This window comes from Chinchilla lanigera, unplaced genomic scaffold (genome assembly GCF_000276665.1).
Source record: "Chinchilla lanigera isolate Chin_1 unplaced genomic scaffold, ChiLan1.0 scaffold00089, whole genome shotgun sequence".
Classification (NCBI taxonomy): domain Eukaryota; kingdom Metazoa; phylum Chordata; class Mammalia; order Rodentia; family Chinchillidae; genus Chinchilla; species Chinchilla lanigera.
The window spans coordinates 788973-812715 of record NW_004955490.1 but is presented as its reverse complement, the minus strand read 5'-3'; positions in this window follow the sequence as shown (position 1 = coordinate 812715).

The window sequence follows — 23743 nt, the reverse complement described above, 5'->3', positions numbered from 1 at the left end:
GAGTAAGGGATGCCCTATTAGATCTCAAGAATGATTATAAAGACATAGAGATGAAGACAGTGTTGTTTTGCCACAGAAGTAGACAAATTAATCAGCGGATGAGAACACAGAGACCAGGTATATATTCATTCATACATAGAAATAATATATAGCAGAGCTCATTGTAAATTGGTGGAGAGAGGGTGGATGGTTGAATAACACATATTAGTATTAACTGGTTACATTTTCAGAAAAAAAATAGATTTGGATCCCCATCTTACATAGCAGTAAAGATTTAATTCATGATGTAGTGAAAACTAAAATATGAAACACAAAACTTTAAAGTTCTAAAAGGGAATATGAAATGAATACTTACATGATCTCGGACTAGGGAATGATTTCTTAAACAAAAATCAAAAGGAATAACAGCAAAAGCATTCCCACAGAACCTATTCCTTATTTCCAAAATTGAACTGTATTTAATCTTGCATACACTTTATTATTTGATTGTTTATTGTGTTGTCAACTGCTTGTGGATAGGGACAGTATCTTGCTAATTTTATCTTCCCCCCTACCCCTGGCTCGTGTTAGCTGAGTGTCACACAAGAGAGAATTTCAGAAGGAATGGATTTTACTTTTCCCTTGATTTGGCACTCTAGTGTTCTTCCTTACCTGACAGCTGTCCAAATTTTGTCTCTTTGTTAGGTATTTAAAGTGATAGTCACACATTTATAACATTCTCTTCTTCACCCAAGCCATGATTTTCTTTACCATTCTTCATCATTTTCCCTGTTTATAAACACTTAGCCACATATCCCATTCCTTATTACCTGAATTTCTAGCCTTTCAAAAGAAACAAATAAAAAAATAAAGTTCTACTAATAACTATAGAAAAGTCTCACAGGATACCATTCCCAGTGTTATTTGTTCATTTTAAAATTGGAGCTCTTGAGGCGAACCTACAGAGGAGAGACTCAAACAGCACAGTACCGGTTCAGAATGAGAGGACTATGTCACTGCAGGCCATTCTTAAATCTCAGAAAAGGAAATCTGGTCTAATTCTCCTTCCAATTTGAGAATTTCTTATCTCACATTCTTGACATTTAATTAATCTGCTCATCTGTAGTCCTTCAAACACAGTACTTCTGGTGCCAAGGAAAGTACTGTTTCAGAGGGAAGCCTGTTCTGTTTTGTTTTGCCCTCTATAATCTTTCTTAATCTAAAAAAGAAACACATGGTCTTCAGGCAATAAGGAGTTCATGTGCCTCATCAAAATTTCCATATTTCTCTAGGTGGTTTCCCAAATTGTTTTCACCAGAAAATTTTTTAACATGATCTCCTAGATTGTGTAATTAATTATAAACACGGAACGCCCTAAAGCCTCTTACACAGAGAAAAAGCAACTAGTCAAAGCTAGTTACCATCCTCTAAATTCTCCATTCCAAAAATAGCTAGTCATTTTAAAAGACGTAAGAACCTGAACTATGAAAATTGTGTACCAACACCTTGATAGGGTGTGTCTATAACGAAATTAGCGATGAGTCAGAGATAAATGCTTCAGGTTGTTTTAGAACCTTTAGAGTATAAACACGACGTGGGCACAGTGTTAACCAATTTCACTAGAAGACTCAGAGTATGTCAGACTTGAGCCCCACCTCCAAAGATCCCTTAGCCTAGCTGTATTAATGGGAATACTAAGGGTGGGAAGATAGTTTACTGGTAGAGTATGAGGCCCTGGGTTTAATCTCCAGCACAAAACAAAAACACAAAAAGGAAAAGAAAGGAAGGGAGAGAGGGAGGGAGGGAGAGAGAGAGAAAGTGAGGGAGAGTGGAGAAAGGGAAGAAAGGAAAGACAAGAAGAAAGGAAGGAAAGAAGGAGAGAAGGAAAAAAGGAAGGAAGGAAGGAAGGAAGAAAACATTAAATGAAAAGTGGGAGTCCTACCAGAGATTTTGAATGAAAAGGATGTTATGGTTAATAGAAATAAGAACATCTCATACTAAGCTCTCTAGAGGACACTAGATAACATTAGCATGTTACAAAAAGAATAAAAGAAATCCACTGCACTTTGCTTAATGTAACGCATCCCAAGCACACCTAACCACAACCACTCTTTTTAGTAACATCTAGCAAAATATTAATGCATATCAAATATACTCTAAGACAAATTAACCTAATAGAGTTTTCTCATGTTGAAGATGAAGGGAAGCTGGGCATGATGCCATATGCCTGTAATCCCAGCACTCTGGGAGGATGAGGCAGGAAGATTACAAATTTGAGCCCAACCTGGGCCACTTAATGGCTTAGTAAGACCTTGCTTCAAAATAACAATTAAAAGGGACTGAGGATGTAGCTTAATGTGAGGATGCTGGCTTCCATTCTCAGTACCACAAGCCCCCCTCAAAGAAAATAGATGAGGGGGAAAAAGATCCAGAAGGATTTATGCAGTACCTAAAGCAACAAAACTACTCAGTGGCAGAACTAAGATTCCAACCAGGTGTCACACCGTATAAGTCTGTAGCTTCCTCCTCTCTGCCTTGAATGTCTCGGAAATCCCTGGGGAAAGAGGCCATCCCAAAGACACCAACTTTAGCTTTTAGGCACTCTCCTTCGTTATCTCTGTGAGGGAAATTTACTTTCCTGTTGCAGCAATTTTCAACCAGGTGAATGTGACTGTTGATAGAGCTAGATAAGGCATGTTGATGGACTCTATGGAGAGCAGGAGTGTATGTTTAAAGAACGTGAAATGTTAAAATTTATCTTTTTACTTGGAAATGGAAAAAACCCCTAAGGTTATTTCAGATTTTAAATTGCGAAGAGAAAATGTCATTGCTATTCACCTAAAATGCATGCAGACTTTAAAAGGTCAGAAAACACTGACAGTAAGAACATACACGAAGGTAACATAACGTAGACTTACATGAGAATTTCTGAAAGAAATAACATTTAGTCCAGCAAAAAAGCAAATAATCAGCCAAATCAAACTACGAACGATTGGAGGATGTTCCAGGTAAAGACAGTAGAGGCACAAGAGGTCAGGTTATGACTAAGGAACTGCAGAGAGTGTGGCAGAATGACAGAAGAGGTTAAGGAAGGCAGAGAAGAGAAAGATAGAGGGGCTGGGATTTCGCTCAGAGGCACAGCTCCTGCCTGGCAAGAGCGAGGTCGTGAGTCTGATTCCCGGTACCAGAAAAAAAAAAAAAAAAAGAAAGAAAGTAAAGAAAAGAAGAGAGAGAAGCAGAGACAGCCAGAGGCACAAGGAACGTCGTAGAAGCGTATCCACTCAGGACCCAGCAATACAGCGAAGAACTAATGAGGGACCTAATCATGAAGGGCCTTATATACCGAGCAGAGGAATTGAATTTTATCATGACAACAGTAGCAAAACATGAAAGGTTTAAGGTGTGAATTTATATAATAAAATTTACACTGTAAAAAATTAGGGGAAAATTCTATACTCTCTCACAAAAGTAAGGTTATGTTGTGCTCACATTTTTCTGTTGATTGATTTAGCCCCTGTGTTCCATGTTGTAAGTGCTACATGATTAATCTACAGCATGTGAGAGATTTTGACAACCAAGATAACTCATAGATTAAGGTACAAAAGTTCACAGGCCAAAATGGCAAAGGGACACATAGGCAGCAGCATAAATTGCCAGTCGATGCGTTAGTTAAGGTCACCAAGAACATAGTTCACAAGGAAACTCACACTTGTTAATTCTGTAACACTGTAGATTCAAGAGGAACACTTTCTTTTTAAAGTATGTTTACATTTGTAATGTTTCAACTAAAAAATAAAAAATTTGAATTTTCTTTTATTATTTATCCTAGCTCATAACTGTCTCAGAATCAACTGCCCACCAAGAAATTCCCTCAATTCCTCCCACTGTAAGACTTATTTTGAAGAAGTCACAGCCTCTTTGAAGATTCTTCAGAACTTGCAGGGCACTTACCCTCATGTTCAACCTCCCCAAACAGTCTTCAATTTATAAGGAACTTTTTCAGTGAAAGCACCCAAATATACCAGGGCCCTAAATTGCCATCAGACCTACATACTTGTAACTCTAGTACCAATCTTTGATGTCCTAAATTCCTTATCATCAAATCCCTATAGAAGTTACATAATAATTATACTAGAAAAGTAATTTAAAAATACAGAATTTGCTATGTCCTGTATACTTTATGCATTGTCTTACTCCCCGCTTCCTGTCACTGGGACAAACTACCCAATACTCACAATTTACAAAGAGAAGGATTACTGTGTTTGACACAATTTCCAATGGATTTAGTCAAAGTTAGCTTGGTCCAACACAGAAACTACATGGTGGTGGGCATGGCACATAAAATTTGTTCAACTCATGGCAACCCGGAAGCAGAGAGAGAAAAGAGGCACCATGTACAAGAAGATGCTTTTCTGGGCCCCACTCCAGTGATCCACCTCTGACCAGGTCCCAGCTCCTCACAACCCATTCAGTATCTGAACTGATCAGTGGATGAAACCACCGATGAGTATAGAGCCTCATGATCCAATCACCCTCCTAACATATGAGAGCTCGGGGGAACACTTTAGATCTAAACTATAACATGCATTATCTCAGACCTGTACAAAATCCTGTACAAAATCGCATGAGTTGGCAATAATTGCTCCTCAGATAAGTCTCATTGGCTACTATAGTGCCATGGCACAAAGCTAAAACTGCATGAGTTAAATACAGTTAATATTTCAATTTTAAAGGGGAGGAAACTAAATCTTAGATTAGGTAAATTCTGCATGGTCACACGGCTATTACAGCATTTCCTGTGTACTTGGAACTGTCAGTCAGTTTACAAGCACTGTATCATTTAACCTTAAAACTAAAGTACCAAAGGGTGATACTACCTATAATTTAACAGATGAAGAAACTGAAGCTCAAAAATTTATTGAAATTGCCGATGGTTGTGCAAGTACAAAGAAGCAGAGGTGGGATTCAGAATGAGAGTTGTCTGATTCTAAATCAGTGTGTTCAGCAATCAAGAGTTTCCAGTCATTCTCTGCAGAACTCTATGGCTGTGTGTGAATCAGGGTTACCAAGGTAGAGAGAGGAACTAGCGGGGGCTGTGGAGGGGAGGCAGAGAGCAAATGCTGGTCTTTTCCAGACCTCTCAGAGGTTTTAGGAGAATCCACATGAAAAGTAATAGACTAGTATTTCTCAATCATTTCCTATCACCCCACACTTAGAATTGTTGATATGTTTTGTGATACAAAGAGGTAAATGGACAAGGTTCCTTATAACTCAAGAAACGACTGGCCAGAGGAGTAGAGTGTTTGAGGGATCACTATCTCAGTACTTCTGTAGTCTCCTGAAACATACTGGGTCACGCACATACCTCAAGGAACTGTGAAGAGACCAAAATACACTCACATATGACCTCTGCATGTTTCTCTTCCTTGAGGACTACTGCACATGTTAAGTTAAATGAAGGCAACAGAAAAGTTATAGTTGTTCCCCTGTTTAGCCTTCTCTTGGACTCTTCTGTTGACAAAGATTTGGGTCAGTGCCTAGAATCCTGAAAAATGATGAGAAATACAATGCTCTTAACTATTCAGATAATCTATTTCTAACATCAAGATGCTGAAAAGAAGGTTCGGGCTATAGCTCAGCAATACAGTGCTTACCTAGAAAGTTCAAGGTACTGGGTTTGATTCCCAGCAGAGCAAAAATTAAATAAATACCAAAGGACAGACAAAAAATACCTACTTCCACAGAAAAACACAGACCATATTAAGTACTTCAACATTTGAATCAATGAACTGGTTAAATAAAGAGTAGAAGACTGAAAAAGCAGTAAGGAGAGTACAAAGGTAATACAGAGGCCTGGTACAGTCAGACCTCGGACCTTCTAGGAAAGCAGATGGCCCAAATGTTTATGCTATGTGTGAGGGGTCCATGGAGGCTGGCTCTGGAGAGCTAATAGAAGATGAGTCCTGGAACCAACTGCCACTGCTTTATTGAAGGGTTCCAGGCGTAAAGTTAGCAGGAGCACCACGCAAAACAAGCAGGGACAATTCCATCATCCTCTTTCCCCTTTTTTGGCAGCACCAAATAGACAGCAAGCAAAGGTGACATGGAGTTTGTCAGCCCCAGTTCCAGCACTGCAAGGAATGCGGAAATACAGATCACGGGGACAGAAGCTTAATGACTGGCCTACATTTCCCCTGCAGAGGTGAAGAGTGATAAGTCAAGGTCTCATTCATTCCATATCTACATCTGGCTCAAAGCCTAGGGAGGAAACAGAAGAAGGAGGGCAAGAGAGATAGATTGCCTGATCTCAAAAACACAGTTTGTCTTGGATTATTTCCTTTGGCATTCAGTCATGAAGGTCCTCCAGCTTTAGGAACTTTCCAGCAAAATATGAGCCTTAACTGAACATAATGGCTTCTAAAACCGTATTTCAAGGAGGTTTTGTCATGAACGCCAGTGTAAAGTCAGCAGGAATCTCTGGAATGTGGAGGCCAAGTATGAAGCTCTGTATCCTTCTGTGTTTTGAGGGCTTCTGCAGTTGGAGGAACGTGGTGGAGACAGGACAGCAGGGAGCCCCCAAACAGACCAATATGAACCCACTGACCCAGCTAAATCTGAGAGTACCAGGGACTCTCAGAACAGCATGTGAAGCCTGCGCAGAAAAACCTAGCGTTTCATTTGTCGTCACTACCCTCATGTGAATGAAATTACAAAAGGCCAAATGTCAACCAGTTTCTGATGGTGAAGATAATTTGCCAAGTGGCAGAACATAGAAGTCTGAGTCCCTTTGCTTGTTTAAGTTTACTACCCTCCTACAACATTAGAAAATACCTATTTAAGGGGGTCGGGGATATACCTCAGCCGTACAAGTGCCTGCCTGGCAAGCACAAGGTCCTGAGTTCAATTCCTGATACCAAAAAAAGAAAGAAAGAAAGAAAGAAAGAAAGTAAGAAAGAAAGAAAGAAACAAAGAAAATCATGTAAAAGATACCAATTTAAACACAATAGACGTATATTTGTTTACCTGAGTAATTAATTGAAACATATCAATATGTAATACAACCACATTGTTAATTTCCTATCACCTTGTCTGAAAATATGTATTGCTTATATTGTTTTTGTGTTATTTTGTACATGTCTGCATGTCTGTTAATATGTTTTCATGCTTTTCCTTTAAAATAAAAGAATAAAAAAAGATAAAGCCAATAGAGAAAATGAGAATGTTTAAGCCACAAATGGATCATGTCTAAAACTTCTTTTGTGACTAAAAATGTGTATTGATCTTTTTTATTTATATAAAAGGATTTATAGGTCAATTTCTCAAAATATATTGTGCAAATAAACTGTAATATAGTAACAACTGCAATTCATATGATTTATTTGTTCCTCATCTTACTGACTCAAAACTCAACATACCCCACAACTGCTGACCATGATAAAACATAAGATTATACACGAGAATTACGCAAATAAGTTCTTTGTCTCTTGAACTCTTTTTTTTAACTAGCCATTCATCAGCCTTCTTGGGAAACCATAAAGATAGCACCTGTGGACTGCAATAAAAGGCCGTGCCACAGTGCCCCCCGTCAAATTCCCACTAGCTGACCAAGCTCCTTGTAGCTTCCAGACTTCCCTTTGGCTTCTTGCAGGCACCTCTAACCTCTCTTGTTCCTGTAAATAATAAATATTATTTTTACTGTGCATTTTGATTTCATTTCTTTATTGTGTCTTATCTGAGACCCATGCTTGAACCTAACACCCGCCTCCACCACAATCAGGACTATCTTAGAGAGTTGTTGTCTTGGTGTATTAGTTAGGGTTCTCTAGAGAAACAGAATTAATAGAAAATATATTTACATCTATTCAAGAGGGTTTATTGGGTAGGCTTACAGTATCAGCTGTAGAAGAATTCACAGTGGCTGCCTGTGTACAGGAGAGCCAGAAGATCCAGCAGCTGCACAGTCCAAGAATATGGAAGACACAAAACAAGAGAGAACACACTCAAGAATTCAGCACCAACCGAAAGTCAAAGGCCTGGAAGCTTACTGGAGAGTTATCAGTGTGAGTCTACATTGGAAGGCTTAAGAAACTGGAACAGTGTCCAAAGGCTATAGTTTTTATTCTGCTCAGGTTGCAAACTTCCTTGTTTGTGCCACCCACATGCAGGATGGTTATTTCCCCCTCAGTTTGCTGGCCAATCATGCACAGACACATCCAGAACTGCTCTTCACTAATCTGCCAGGCAGTTCTTAATTCATTCAAGTTGATATGTGATGATTAATGGTCCCAACTGGCTTATAGCCCACTGGACATAACATTGGATTAAAAAAAAAAAATCCTATACTTTTCTACTGTGAATTTATATTTCAGTATAATTATAACCAGCTGTGCATCTCAGTAGTTGTGCCTGGTGGATACAAGAAGCAATCTTCGTGTTTAGCCACTAGGTATGATGAACAGCAAGATATATGCATGTGTGGAAAAGTGTCAAACTGGGACTTTGACCCACAATTATGCTCTATCTTATGGGTTTTGCATAGGTTTCCCTGAGTATCATGGGGGATAAAATATACCCGCACTATTCTTCTGCTATATAAGCATGTCCTTTACCATAATGGAATATGAGTTTATTTTGATTTTTCTGGTAGAAATAGTTCAATTCAGTACAATGGCACATGAAAAACCAGATGTCCAAGTTTTAGAGAGGTTAAAAATGAATCATCAGATCACTCATGCATGCAAGATGAGACGATAATGACATTGACACTGGCCACGTAAGCCAAAGTTCCTGTGACAAGAATTGACCAATATAGACACAGAGAATACAGACCTCCTTGATTTAGATGATGAAGAAAATAGCAATCTAAGTACATATTTGACTAATGAAAATGGCCTAAAATTGTTATACGATGAAATGGAATGATCCAGTGTTAGAACTGGATCCAAAAATATAATGAGGATCCTGGCAGTGGTGAAACCTATTGGACAGAATGCTAGCACTGCCATTCAATGCTGGAAATTGTTTGTAACAGATGAAATGCTACAAGATTTGAAATACACAAATGCTGAAATACAAACAAAATGTTTTGTATGCACCAATAGCCATACTTAAAAATATATTTATTAGGTCACCTCACCAGCTGACCTGAAGCATTCATAGGTTTGCTGTACTTAGCAGGGCTTTCTCATGAACACTGCAGGAATGTAAAAGACTTATGGAAAAGTAAAGAGCATAGGCTTGAGGTTTGTAGAATAACAATGACACTGAAGACATTTGGTTCCCTTCAAAATTGTCTGAGGTTTAATGACAAAACCACCCACCAAGAAAGGAAAAAAAAAATAGGTAATCTGGCTGCTATCCACCCATTGTTGGAGAGATTTGTGGGTAGTTGTCAAGCAATGTACACATCATCTGAATACATGACTATTGACGTACATCTTGCAACATTCTAAATTCAATAAATTAGACTCTGTACCTTTAAGGAAGGTCTGCTTGGTCTGGAGATTTAGGTACTCTCTTTCCAGAATATTTGTCATGCAACAGCCCTCAAATTGTGAATTGGCTCAGGCACCACCCTCTATCCTCTATTCCTGGGAAAGGACATTATTACACATATTTTGTGTATAATAAAATGAATAACAATGCTTACTCAGCTCTTACTGTGTCATAACTGATGTACTAAATATTATGATTGTTTCATACTTCAGAAAACTGTGAAGTAAGAGGCATTACTACGCTTTTTGCAATCATGGCCTCAAAGATGTTAATGAATCCTAACTTTATCCCTTGGTTTGGATGGAAGAGCACCAAATACATACTAGCTAAAAATCTCACCCTGACTATATCTTTTAAACTGGAGGAAAAATAAACTTTTAAAGGATGCGTACCATATTTTAAAATCTAAAAACTTTTTGAGGAAATGTTCTTATTTTCCAATGGTTTTCCTTTGTCATGACTATCTACAGCTATTGGATTGTCCAAAGTAAATAAAAGAATTTCTTTGCTCTTCTTTTTGCCTCCTCTGACTCTCACTACTGCGCATGCAAAGAGAATGGCAAGACTCAGTGCCTGAGTCTCCTCCTGCCAGGAGTGCACATCTGTTAACAAAAACCAGCCTGTATCTCAGCCAGATTTCTCACACTTCACCCTCTCTGAATAGGGACTTGTAGATCTCTACTTCTTATTATTGTGTAATCCTGGGGATGAAATGCAGGACCTCAGACATGCTAACCAAGTACTCTATCACTGAGCTATACCCTAGTTGTTTTTATTTTATTTTATATTTTGAGATAAAGTCTCACTAATTTGCACAGGCTGTCTTTGAACTTACAATCCTCTTGCCTCTGTATGCTGAGCAGCTGGGATTGAAGGTATGTACCACCACATGTGGCTCTCTACTTCTTTATAAATATCTATAATGGAGACTAGAGATGGTTGTCTTTATAGTCTCACTCAAACCACGTCCTCTGCACTGGCTCATTCTGCCTTCTCTTCAGGAATGTGTCTTTCACATATCTCAAACAGAAGTAAAAGCAGCAGTTTTGAAGTATCAAGGAAGGAGGGGTAGATTTTAGAGAGAGTGAGTTAGAGGTCTGTGAGATGTCTGAGTGGATATGTGTCTTAGTTACTTTTCTCTCCTTGCTGAGACAAAATACTCAACACCCAAAGTTAAAGAGGGAAAGGTTTATTTAGCTCACAATTTGTAGAAGTTTCAGTCCATAATCAGCTGCCTCCAAGGCAGGGTGGTGTGGGAGAGTGGCTACAGTTCATGGCAGTGGGAGGTAAAAAATAACCAGAGCGAAAAAGGGCAGAGCAAGCTTCTTTACCTTGCTTATATTTTATGCAGGCTATCCATGCACACTACTTCCATGCCCTTCTCTTGCACAGCCTGTGGATGTTTATAAATTGATGACCCTAGCCCCCTGCTGTGTCAAGCTAGAACCACTATAACTGTTTCTTGAGGTGGGGGAGTGAAAACAAGCCCTCCAAGTTTAAAAACCTGTCTTTGAAAAGCCTGCCACCTACGACCATACGAAGCTTTGAGAAGGCATCTGGAAAAAAACATAACAATATATAAATATGAGATTCAAATCAAAACTCTATGTCAAGAACATAGACATGGGCAGTGGTCACTAAAGCAAAGAGAAGGGAAGAGGAGTTGTTTAGAACACAGCCCTGACTACCTGACTACAGAAGGGGCAAAAGGGAAAAAGATTTGTTAAGGAACTGAGCAGAAGAGTAGTAACTCCACCATTAACAGTCTTCTGTTGATTTTGTTTTGTTTTGTTTTGTTTCTGCTGTGCTAGAGGTAGCACCCAGAGCCTTGTACATACTGTGAAAGTGCTGTACCACCAAGCTACACCTTCATCCCCACATCTTTTTTTTTATTGTCTCATGTACTGGCTGTCATCTCACTTCTAAACATTTTTTTCACCCTGAGAACTTTAAAAGATAGCTTGTTTTCCATTCAGCATCAGACTGTATCGAAGATTTTTGATTAATCTGGTAATAAACAAATGTAAGTTCCTACATGTCCAGGCCACAAAGACATTGACCTGGAATTAAGTGTCATTTCATGAATTAGTGTTTGAAGTGAAAGGGCTTTGGAGCCATTAGTAATACACCTGAAAGATTGCTTGTTTGGAATACTTTCTTGGGAAATAAAGATAGCTGTAGGCTAAAAAAAGTGGTTTCCCTGTAAAATAAATTTGGAAAATGTTAAGTGCTATATAATCTGAGAGTCATAACATGTATTAGAAAAGTAAAGGCTCTGCCAAGTCCTCAGCTTAAAAGAAAATATTTCACTTAACAAAATATTCTTCCAATTATTTGATCCCATGAAATTGTTTTTCATGGAACACTAACTTGCACTAACATCCAGAAGAACAAAATTCCATAGAGGATGTAGACATGTGTCTAAAGACCCTTTTCTAATACTGACTGTAAGACTCATGTTACAATTGGAAAAACTAGCCCATTAAAATCAAAGCTGACTTCTCAGCACAAATCCTCAAGTCAAAGACACCTTAGAGTTAAGTATTTCAAGCCCTAAAAGAAAACAGCCTCCAACCCAGACTGATGTAACCAGCAAAACTGTCTTTCAAAACTGATACAGAAATAAGATTCTTCCATGACAAAGAACACCTGGTAAAATTCATGAACACCAGCCAGCACTCCAAAATGTTCTGAAGGACATTCAAGAAAGAGGTAGCAAAGACTACAGCTCCATGAACTGCAACACAAGGAATCCACCAGGTAGTGTAAACAATTAAACAGAAGTGGGTCAAAAAAGGGGGAAGCAACAACAGGGAAATACCATGACAAGGATAAGTCAACACATGTCACTTATAACCATCAATGTTAATGGTCTCAATTCGCCAATCAAAATACACAGACTAGCAGAATGGATCAAGAAGCCAGATCCAACAATATGCTGCATACAAAAAACACATGTAATTCAAAATGAAATTCATAAACTGAAAGTCAAAGGATGGAAGATAATACTCCATATGACAGGAACCCAGAAAAAAGCAGGAGTAGCTAATCTATTTGTAGACAGAGTGAATTTCAAGCCAAGACTGATTAAGAGAAGCAAAGGTCACTACATCCTTGTAAAGGGAAAAATCCAAGAGAAAGAGATAACAATCAAAAATGTATATGCAACAAATACCAGTGCACTTAACTATATAAAACAAATATTAACAGACATGAAAAATCAAATAGTCACTAATACAATTATATTGGAGGACTCTCAAAATCCCACTGTCATAAAAAGACAGATCAACTAGACAAAAGAATCAATAATAAAATATCAGAAGTGAACCAGAACTTTGAAGAAATGGACTTAGTAGATGTCTACAGAGTGTTCCGCCCCACAATATCAGAATACACATTCTTCTCAGCTGTACCCAGGACTTTCTCCAAAATAGATCACATACTAGTGCATAGAATATGCTTAAGTAAATGCAAAGGAACTGAAAATATCCCATGCATATTATTACACTATTGTGCAATAAAATTGGAAATCAGTGGTGTCATGGTGTGTGTTGAGATGTCTCCCCAAAACCTCATGCAATCATGTGGTGGGCTTCTAAAGTTTTTGATTGATTCATTGTCCAATGCTGGGATTATGAGTGTGAGTGCTGCACCCACCCTTGTGCTGGTAGTTTGCACACAATAAAAGCGGGAGGAAAAAGGCTCATTCTCTGCTCCTCCATTTTTCTCTTGCTGCTGTTGCTGTTTTCTGGTGTCATGAACTGTTGCCCTCTGCCATGTGCCATCCTGCCTTGGAGCCAGCCTAGTATGGACTGAAACCTCCACAAACTGTGAGCTAAATAAAACTTTCCTTCCTTAATTCTGGGTGTTGGGCATTTTGCCTCAGCCAAGAGAAAGAAAGTAACCAAGACAAATGGCAAAAGAAATCAAAAGAACTTCATAAACACATGGAAATTAAAGAACACCCTCCTGAACAACCAGTGGGTCACAGATGAAATTAAAGAAGAAAGTAGGCAGTTTTTACAATTAACTGAAAATGCCAGTGCAATATACCAGAACTTATGGGACACAATGAAAGCAGTCCTATGAGGGAAGTTTATAGCAGTGCATATCTATATCAGGAAAACAGAGTGAGCTGAAATAAACAACTTAATATTGAATCTCAAGCTTCTAGAAAAAGAAGAGTAGGCCTAACCCAAATCTCACACAAAGGAGGAAATTATAAAGATCAAAGCAGAAATTAGTGCATAGGAGACTAAGAACCAAAACAAAGAATCAATGAATTGAAGAGTTGGTACTTTTTAAAGATTAAATAAAATCAATGAAATTTAGTCAACATTATCAAAAAAATAAAAAAGAAAAGACTTACATCCACATAATTAGGAAGGAAAAGGTAGAAATCACAGTGGATCCTGCAGAAATCCAGGAGATCATCCATAACTACTCAGAGAACTTGTATTCTAATAACATGGAAAATGCAGAAGAAATGAACAGATGCCTAGGTACATATGAATTATTAAAGTTGAATCAAGAAGATATAAGAATTCTTAATAACCCAAAATCAATCAATGAAATAAAAAATGTAATTAGAACTCATCAGCAAACAAAAACCCATGTCTGGATGGATTTACTGTTGAATTCTACATGAAATTTAAAGAAGATCTAATACCATTACCTCAAAATGCAAAAATCTTCAATAAGATACTGGCAAACAGAATGCAGCAAATAATCAAGAAAATTGTACATCATGACCAAGTTGGACTTATCACAGATATGCTGGGATGATTCAACATATACAAATCAATAAATGTAGTACACCATATTAACTAGGTCAAGGACAAAAAACTACATGATCATCTCAATAGATGCAGAAAAAGCTTTTGACAAAGTCCAATATGCACTCATGTTCAAAAAAAAAAAACTACAGAAAATTGGAAGAGATGGGTTTTCTAGTTTTTTGGGTTTTGGGGGGTTTTTTGTTTGTTTGTTTGTTTGTTTTTTTGCGGTACTGGGGATCAAACTCATGACCTTGCAGTTGCTAGGCAGGCTCTTATGCCACTGAGATATATTCCTAGCCCTGAACAGATGGGTTTTATCTCAATCTGGTAAAACTCATCTATGAGAAACCAATAACCAAGAGCATACCAAATGGACAAAAATTGAAAAGTTTCATTTTAAAATCAAGAATGAGACAAGCATATCCATTGTCACTACTCTTACTCAATATAATTCTGGAAACTTTAGGCATGGCCATTAAACAAGACAAAAAGTATAAGCAATAGTGTTAGGAAAGGAAGAAGTTAAATTATCATTATTCACAGATGGCATGAAGACCCCATAGAAGACCCCAAAAGTCCCACCAAAAGACTTTTAGATTTAATAACCAAACTCAATAGTATAGTTGAATACAATGCCAGCACTCAAAAATCAATACCCTTCCTGTACACAAATAACAAAATCACTGAGAAAGAAATTAGGAAAATAATAACTTTCACAATAGCATGAAAATAATGAAATACCTAGAAATCAATCTAATGAAGTAAAAGACCTCTACATTTGAAAACTACAGTACTCTGAAAAAGGAGATTGGAGAGAATATCAGAAAATGGAAAGTAATTTTTTGCTCTTGGCTAGGAAGAACCACTGTAGTGCAAATGGTCATACTTCCAAAGTTGTTATACAGATTTAATGCAATTCCAATCAAAATTCCAACAGCATATATCACAGAATTAGAGAAAACAATCCTAAAATTCATTTGGAACCAGAAGAGACCTAGAATAGCAAAGGCAATTAATGTAAGGTGAAGGATATCACAATCCTTTAATTGAAATTATACTACAAAGCTACTGTGATAAAAACAGCATGGCACTGGCAAAAAACAGACCTGAAGATCGGTGGAACAGATTAGAAGATACAAAACAACTGCAGACATACTTAGCCACCTTATCTTTGATAAAGGTGCTAAATACATTCACTGGAAGAAAGATAGCCTCTTTAATAAATGGTGCTGGAAAAATTGGCTTTTCACATGACAAGGATTAAAACTAGACCCATATCTTTCACCATGTACTAAACTAAAACTGAAATGGATCAAAGATCTAAATATTAAAACATAAACACTAAATCTGCTGGAAGATGGAATAGGTAGAACATTTGAAGACATTGGTGTAGGCAAACATTTTCTGAACAAAACCCCGATTGCACAGGAACTATCAGAAGGAGTCAATAATTGGGATCTCATCTTATTTAAAAGCTTTAGCACACCAAGAGAAACCACCAACAGAGTGAAGAGACAATTCACACTACAAGACAAACTTCTTGTCTGCAGTTTCACAGACAAAGGACTAATATCTAGAATATATAAAGAACTAAAAAAATCAAACTCCCAAATTTAATGACCCAATTCAAAAATGGGCATCTGAGATGAATATACACTTCTCAGATGAAGAAATACAAACAGCAAATAAGTATAGGAAAAAATGTTCCAGATCACTAGTCATTTGAGAGATGTAAATTAAAACAATGCTGAGATTCCATCTCACCCCAGAAAGAATGGCTGTCACGAAGAAATCATCCAATAACAAGTGCCAAAGTGGCTGGAGGGGAAAAAGGAACCCTTCTCCACTACTGGTGGGAGTGTAGACTGGTGCAACCACTGTGGAAAACAATGTGGAAATTTCTTAAACAACTAGGACTAGACGTTCTATTCCACTCAGCTATTCCTCTTCTTAGTATCTTCCCGAAAGAATTAAAAGCATCACACCACAGCGACATACGAACACCCATGTTTGTAGTGGCACAGTTTGCAATATCTAAATCTTGGAAACAGCCCAAATGCCCATCAACTGGTGAATGGAGAAAGAATATGTGAGGTTTTTATAAAATGAGATACTACTCTGCCATAAAGAAGGATAAGTTTGAGACACCTCTAGTTAAATGGATGCACTTTGAGACCATAATCTTAAGTGAAATAAATCAGACACAGGTATAAATACATCATTGTTTCTCTGGAGTAAGAAACTGAAAGTATAAATAAGAACCAATATTTATTACAGGTATTGTGAAATAGGAAGAAAATGCCCAAATGGGAAGGGTAATAATGGAGAGGGAAAGGGACAGGAAAGAAGGAAAAAGTAAAAATGCTGGGAAAAGAAAGAAAAAATGGAAACAAATCTTTTATAAATGGGCTTGGGGGGTTGAAGGGAGGGCAGGGGAATGTGAGGAAAAAAGAATCAAAGTATGTCATGAACAGGTACAAATTCTCTATGAATATGATTATTATATATACCTAAAATGTACCAATAAAATCTAATTTGATAAAAAAAAAAAACTGGAAAAGCTAATCTACACTTCAAATTGTTCTCACTTCCATAGGAATTGTAAGACAGCATATCCAGCTATACAGTATATCCAGGGGCACATACTGATAAGATAGCTGAGGAAAATCTGCATTACATCAGACAGTAAAATCTTACTACAATATGGCCTTTGGCTTTGGCCTTTCATATCATGTTCTCAGCATCTGTATAAACCAATATTAATCTGGATAATATATAACTCAGCAATATGTAATCTCCCAATGAACTTCTCTGTTCTTTAAATATGGAGTTATTACTCAACTCTCCACCCAAATGTATATGTCGAATTTTATCTATTGTGATGTATTAAGAGGTGGGGACATTTGGGAGAGGATTAGATGATTAGGTCAGGTTTAGCGCCCTTACAAAAGAGATTCTAGAGAGATTATTTACCCCTTCTACCAAGTAAGAGCACCGCAAAAAGAAGCCATCTATGAACCAGAAGATAGGTCTTTATCAGACATCAAATCTGCTGGCCACTTGATCTTGAATTTCTAGCCTACAAAATTCTTAAACAAATTTATCCTGCTTATAGGCTACCAAGTCAGTAGTATTTTGTTATAGTAGTTCAAATAGCCTAAGACAGCAGGTACCGTACATTAGGCACTATTTTTTCCCTGGAATAATTTTAATTAGGTTGGATTTCTACTTATCTCTCATAATCTTGATTTTCAGACCAAGTTCCTTTTAAATTATTAGCTCAGGAAATTGTTCAATCTAAGATATTTAAAAGAAAATTATAAGAATGTTTGATGTTCCTTGAATGATGTAAAATAACAAAAAGTAATTTTCTTTTTTTATTGCACATGTTTGCAGTACATACAATTCACAATCATATTGGGGAGCATGTACATGTACATAATACAGCTAATTCCTTTTTTAATCCCCTTCTGCTTTCCTCCCACCTCTCTCCATCATCCTCTAAATCTCCTTTCCTCATTTTCTTTCTTGTTGATGTTAATTTTATCTCATTTGTGACACCTACTGTTTGCATTCACTGAGGTTATGACATTCCTGTGTACAAGGCATATCTTTTATTCTTTCTTCCCCTTCCCCTCCTCCCTCCTCTAATCCCCAGTTCTCTTGGAACCCTTGCCATTTGAAATAAATGTGCACACAAGCTTAAATACTTAATACAGTATCTCTCTGTTTTTTTTAAAAAATTATTTTAAAGAGTAAAAGAAGAATAACATAGTAATAAGGGGGCTTACCAAATTACAAACAAACTGGTAGGAAATTATTAATGGTTGTTGTTCTACATATTGTTATCTACAAAATAGTTTTTCAGGAAAACAAATAGACAAATAATAGTGAGTTACAGACAAAAGTGGTAGGTTATTATCAATGGTTGTTGTACTATACTTTGGTATCTTCAAAGTGGTTTCTAAGGTAAATAAATAGAGCTATACATGAGTGACCAATTGAATATTCATAGACTATTCTCAATGGTTGTTGTAGGAAACACATAGTAATAAACATACATCCATTTATGAAATAGCATAGGAACAATACAAGCATTACTGAGTTATGGAAAGATTAGTAGGAAAATATCAATGGCTGATGTAATACATGGTGATATCTTCAAAGTGGTTTCTCAAGAAGACAGAGATAGGCAAGAAAGATCTAACAAGTAGTTACAGCCTAAGGGTTGTGAAAAATAGCATATTACCTCCTTACCAGTGACTCCTTTCACTGAGGTGTGATGGCTGAAAGGAAGGCCAGGATTGAAAAGAAGGACCGAGAGACTTGCATTTGTGTCTAGCAACAGGCTGTTTTCTTTTTCCTCTATAGTCATGATTACATGGGGCTCCTCCATGGAAATGCAGTCTGGCCAGAGGGAGAAGGCAGAGTATGCCCTGGCCCCCTTATTCCTGTTGGACTAACTGGTAGGATGGGTCTGAGCTCTGGGGCCTCCACTTCAGAGGACAGACCAATCTCCAATGGTCACGTTTGCATTCAGGGCATGGCCCAGGGGGCTTGTTAGGGCAGTTCCTCTTGAGGTGGCCTCACTTTTAACAGTGGTAGTGGATGAATGCTGTGGTTGAGTTCTTCTTGGGGCCCCGAGAATCAGACTTAGGGTTAGTATCTCTCATTTGAATAAGACAAAGTACAAAACCTAATTTTCTACCCAGTGGAGGGAATGAATGAAAAAGTATTTTACTCATGCCATTGTTTCTTCCTTTATATTCCAAGAGTTTTAACTCTTCGTAGCCACTATGAGAATCTCCATTAGTCTCCATTCATTTCCTTTAGGGAAGCATAGTGGATATAACTCTAAAGTGGAGAACTGATTTCTTCCCACCCCCATCTGACTTATTAGATATTTCCGCCAAATTACTTAACCTTGCTGTGTCTCAAATTCTTTTTGAATTGTTATGCTATCCATAATTTACTAAGAAGAGCACAAATCCTACATTTCATTTTTCTAACTAACTCACTTGCTTAATTCTGAGAATGTGACCTTGTGGGGACAAGCAAAACCTCAAATACTCAGAGGCCATCTACCAAATTGGAGCTCTCTGTGTAAAGAAGAAATGGGGTTTAAAGTTTTCCATTCTTGAAGTATAATCCTTTTGAATTTGACTCTGCTACTTCATCATTTTCAGTCATGTTCTCCATGCATGCAGTGATATAATGAAGGTCAAAGCATCCTCGTATTTGGAAGGAGACCAATTTGTTGCCCTAGTGCCCCCCAAATATAACAAAAATCTTATAAATCCTAAGCTAAATCTCACCTTTGACTCAAAAGTTAAGTCACAGGCATACATTTAAAATACAAAGCTTTTAAAATAGGATAAAGACCTTTAGTTCCAACAGTTTGGTGAATATTTCTTATACATACCACCTCAAATAACACTCCATAAACAGAAAACGTCATCAATTGAATATCACCAAAATCTTTTGCTCTGTGAAAGATAGAAAATAAGCTCATCCAGGGATACTCAATATCACTGGCCACTTCGAAATGTTGATTTAAACCACAACAACATATCACCCCACACTTATCCAAATAAGTAAAAATTTAAACATTACTGGAATGATGCAAAGATACTACATCATTTATCCACTGGAAATGAAATTGTACAGTAATTCTGGAAAACATCTTGACAGTTGATTATAAAACTAAGTATTAAATTATACAATTCAACAATGAACTCTTTGAGACTGATTACAGAGAAATGAAAACTTATGTTCATCCAAAAAAACATGTACAGTAGTCCAACTTTATCCCTAGGGTATAAATTTCAAGATCCCCAGTGGGTGCCTCTAGCCATGGATAGCTCAAACTTTGCATCTCCTGTACTTTTTTCTATATGTACATTCCTATGATAAACTTTGATTTATTTAATTTCATTTAATTTATAAGTTAGACAACTATGACATTAACAATTAATACTAGCAGAATAATTATAGTAACATACTGTAATGAAAGTTATGTGACTGTTCCTTCTTTCTCTCTTTCTCATCCATCTTATTGACCAAGGATAACTGAAAACCATGGAAAGTGAAATCATAAAAAAGGAGAGATGACTATATATAAATATTCATATTCCAAATTTTCTGCAGTGGAAGAGTGTGTAAAACAACCATGTAGATCTACTATGGAATTCTACTTAGCAATGAAAAGGAACAAACTTCAACATGGGCAACTTAGATCACAGGGGAAATCCTCTGAGCGAAAAAAATCAATCTCAAAAGTTTATGTGGTATAAGATTCCATTTATATGACATTCTCAAAATGAAAAAATGATGAAAGTAAAGGACAGATCAGTGGTTTTCTAGGAGACAAGCACTTCAGACAGAGCAAGTGAATTGGCTATAAATGGGTATTACAGTGGATCCTGTGATAAAATTAAACATAACTACACAAACATTCACACACACAAATGCACATAAAATAAGTAAAATCTATATAACCTATTTAGATTATACCAAACTACTGGTTTTCTGGTTTGAATATTATCCTCTGATTCTGCAGGGTGTTGCCACTGAAGGGGAAGTGGATGAATGGTACAGGAAACCTCTTTTTGAATACAACTTTTTGTGAACCTGTAACTGTTTCAAAACATCTTCCTGTCATTTAGATCTAAAATGTAGCTTTCCCCAAGCCTCTTGTGTTCACAGATGGAACATGAGGTCTCTAACTTTAACAGTAGATTAATCATTGATGGGACCATAATTTGGTGGCATTATTAGGAGGCAATGGAAATTTAGAAGACAGGGCCCAGTTGAAAGCATGGGGCATGGTGCATGACACTGGAACTATATTATGTTCCTAACCCTCTCCCCTCTGTCTCATTGACCTTCTGCACTTCTTGGCCACCATGAAGCAAGCAAGTTTATTCCACCATGCCCTTCTACCACAATAGTCTGACTCATCACAGACCCAAAGTAACAGAACCTGTAGATCATCAAATAAAACCAATAAATCTTTCTTGCTTAAATTGCTTATCTCCAGTGTTTGGTCAGAGTGACAAAAAGCTGAGACAGTTATTCTTAGAAGGACATCAAAGCACTTGACTGTGGAATATAAAGTCTATAACACTCGATTCCTCTCTTTGATGGCATCTCAAATCATCATCTGCTATGAACAACACCCAAACATCAGTAACACATTTTTGGCTCTCAAACAACAGTATTTTCAAAAGTGGGTATTTTATACTTGCTTTACTATTGGCTTAGCACCTTTTCCCTGATATTCCTTCTCCAGCTCACTTCCTTTCATTTTTCAGGTTCCCCCTGTAAGATTTTCCCGGAGTACTCTATTCACAATACTACTCAGCACAACTTCACATTCTTCCACAGCATGCTATTTTTTCCAAGTACTTATTTATATTTGCCTTATTTCTGTAACTGTTCAGAGTTCTCTGTCTCACTAGGCTGCAAGCTCCATGGAGCAAGATCCTGTTTATCTTCATCACACTGCAACCTCAGATACTAGCAGAGTGTCTGAAGCACTGAAAGTACTCATGAAACATTATTGAAGAAGAGAATGAATGAATAGTACATTCCAGATTGGTGTCAGGGATGCACAAAGCCAGATTTGATAATACAGTGTTGTCTTTTACACAGAGCATCTGTATTTTACCTAAAGGGCATGATACTGGATAAAACATGTTCTAACCACACTTTTCTAATGAAAATATGTATTTTCACATAATGATAGCGGGCTGTGGGTCTCAGTAGTTGCCCTGGGAGAATACAAGAAGCAATCTTTGTGTTCACCCACTTGGTATGACAAATTGCAAGATGTGTGCACCTGTGTCAACCTTCCAAATATTGTATAAAAATATATGCCCTGGTAGATGTCATGACATTTTACATCTTGAATTTAGAAATGTATCCTGGAGGGCTGGGGATTTAGCTCAGCAGCAAAAGCGCCTGCTTGGCAAGCGCAAGGTCGTGAGTTCGGTTCCTGGTACCAGAGAAAAACCAAAAAAAAAAAAAAAGAAATGTATCCTGGAACTCAGACACCAGGTCTTTATTCATGCAGTAATAAACCGTATGATGTGGTGAACAGACTTGTTGCACCTATTCCAAAAACTAACCAAACATCATATCCAACAATTGGTTTACTAGTTGCCCATTGATGTTACATTTGCTTGCTAAACAACACCAGTTGACCAGCACAGGAACTATTCATAAGAACATAGCCAGGACTCACAATAGAGAAATGTATGGTACAATCTTTAGATTTTAGAAAGATGTAAAGTTGGCCTCCTATATGGTGAAGAAAAATAAAGTACTATTGGTACTTTCAACATTACACCATGATGATAAGATTGATAGACTGGGCATCATAGTTCATGCCTGTAATCCCAGCACTCAGGAGGCAGAGGCAGGAGGATCTTGAGAGTTCGAGGTCAGCCTGTGCTACATAGTCAGTTTGAGGCTATCCTGGACTATGTAGCAAGACCCCATATCAAAACAAACAAACAGAAAGATTGATAGTGAATCTTCAAGACAAATGAAGTCAAAAATGGTCACATTTTATAACAAACCAGAAGTTAAAGTAGATGTTGAGGAATTATGCAGCAACTATGTCACTCAAAACACAAAATGTTGGCCAATAGTTGTGTTTTACTCCATCCTAAATATGTCAGGCATAAATAGTTTTATAGTTTACAAGGAAAATAACAAACACAAAATACCATGGAGAAATTTTCTTAGAGAATTAGGGCTGGAACTGATACATAATCAGTTACACCAGAAGAACAATATGTATCCAAAGAACGCCACAAGAGAAGCTTGAAGCAGACCAGTGAACATACAAATAAAGCATCACAAGAACCTCCCAAGAAAATAAGAAGACCAGCAAGATGTCTGGAATATCCTACCAAAGAAAACAAGGTAATAAAACACATGTGCTATCAACGTAAGCGATACTTGTGTATAAAACATGCTGTTCTCTTGTGTGAAGACTGCCTTACATTTATATTTTATTTCCTGCCAAGCAGGAAAAGAACGCTAAGCACATGTACTGTCAGTGTGAGGGAGATTCGTGTGTGGAACACGTTGCTGTCATGTGTGAAAGCTGTCTTAGGTGTGATATTAAAGCAAAGATTATTTCTGTGGTAGAGTTTCATCTGTATTTTCATTGTAGTTCACATAGGAATTTACTTTTGCTGTTATTTTTTAGATCTTGTAAGCAGGTAAACAGTTGATGTCAAAGTCTTGATGCTTATTCCAAACACTCATTATATATGAAAAATTTAATGTTTCATTTTATTGGTTTTATTGCCCAGTTAAGCACATATTAATATAGTAAAACTCATAAAGTTAAAGTTAATAATTCATTAATTGAAATACTCTTAAAAGGGGCTGGGGATTTAGCTCAGCGGCAAAAGCGCCTGCCTGGCAAGCGCAAGGTCATGAGTTCGGTTCCCGGTACCGGAGAAAAACCAAAAAAA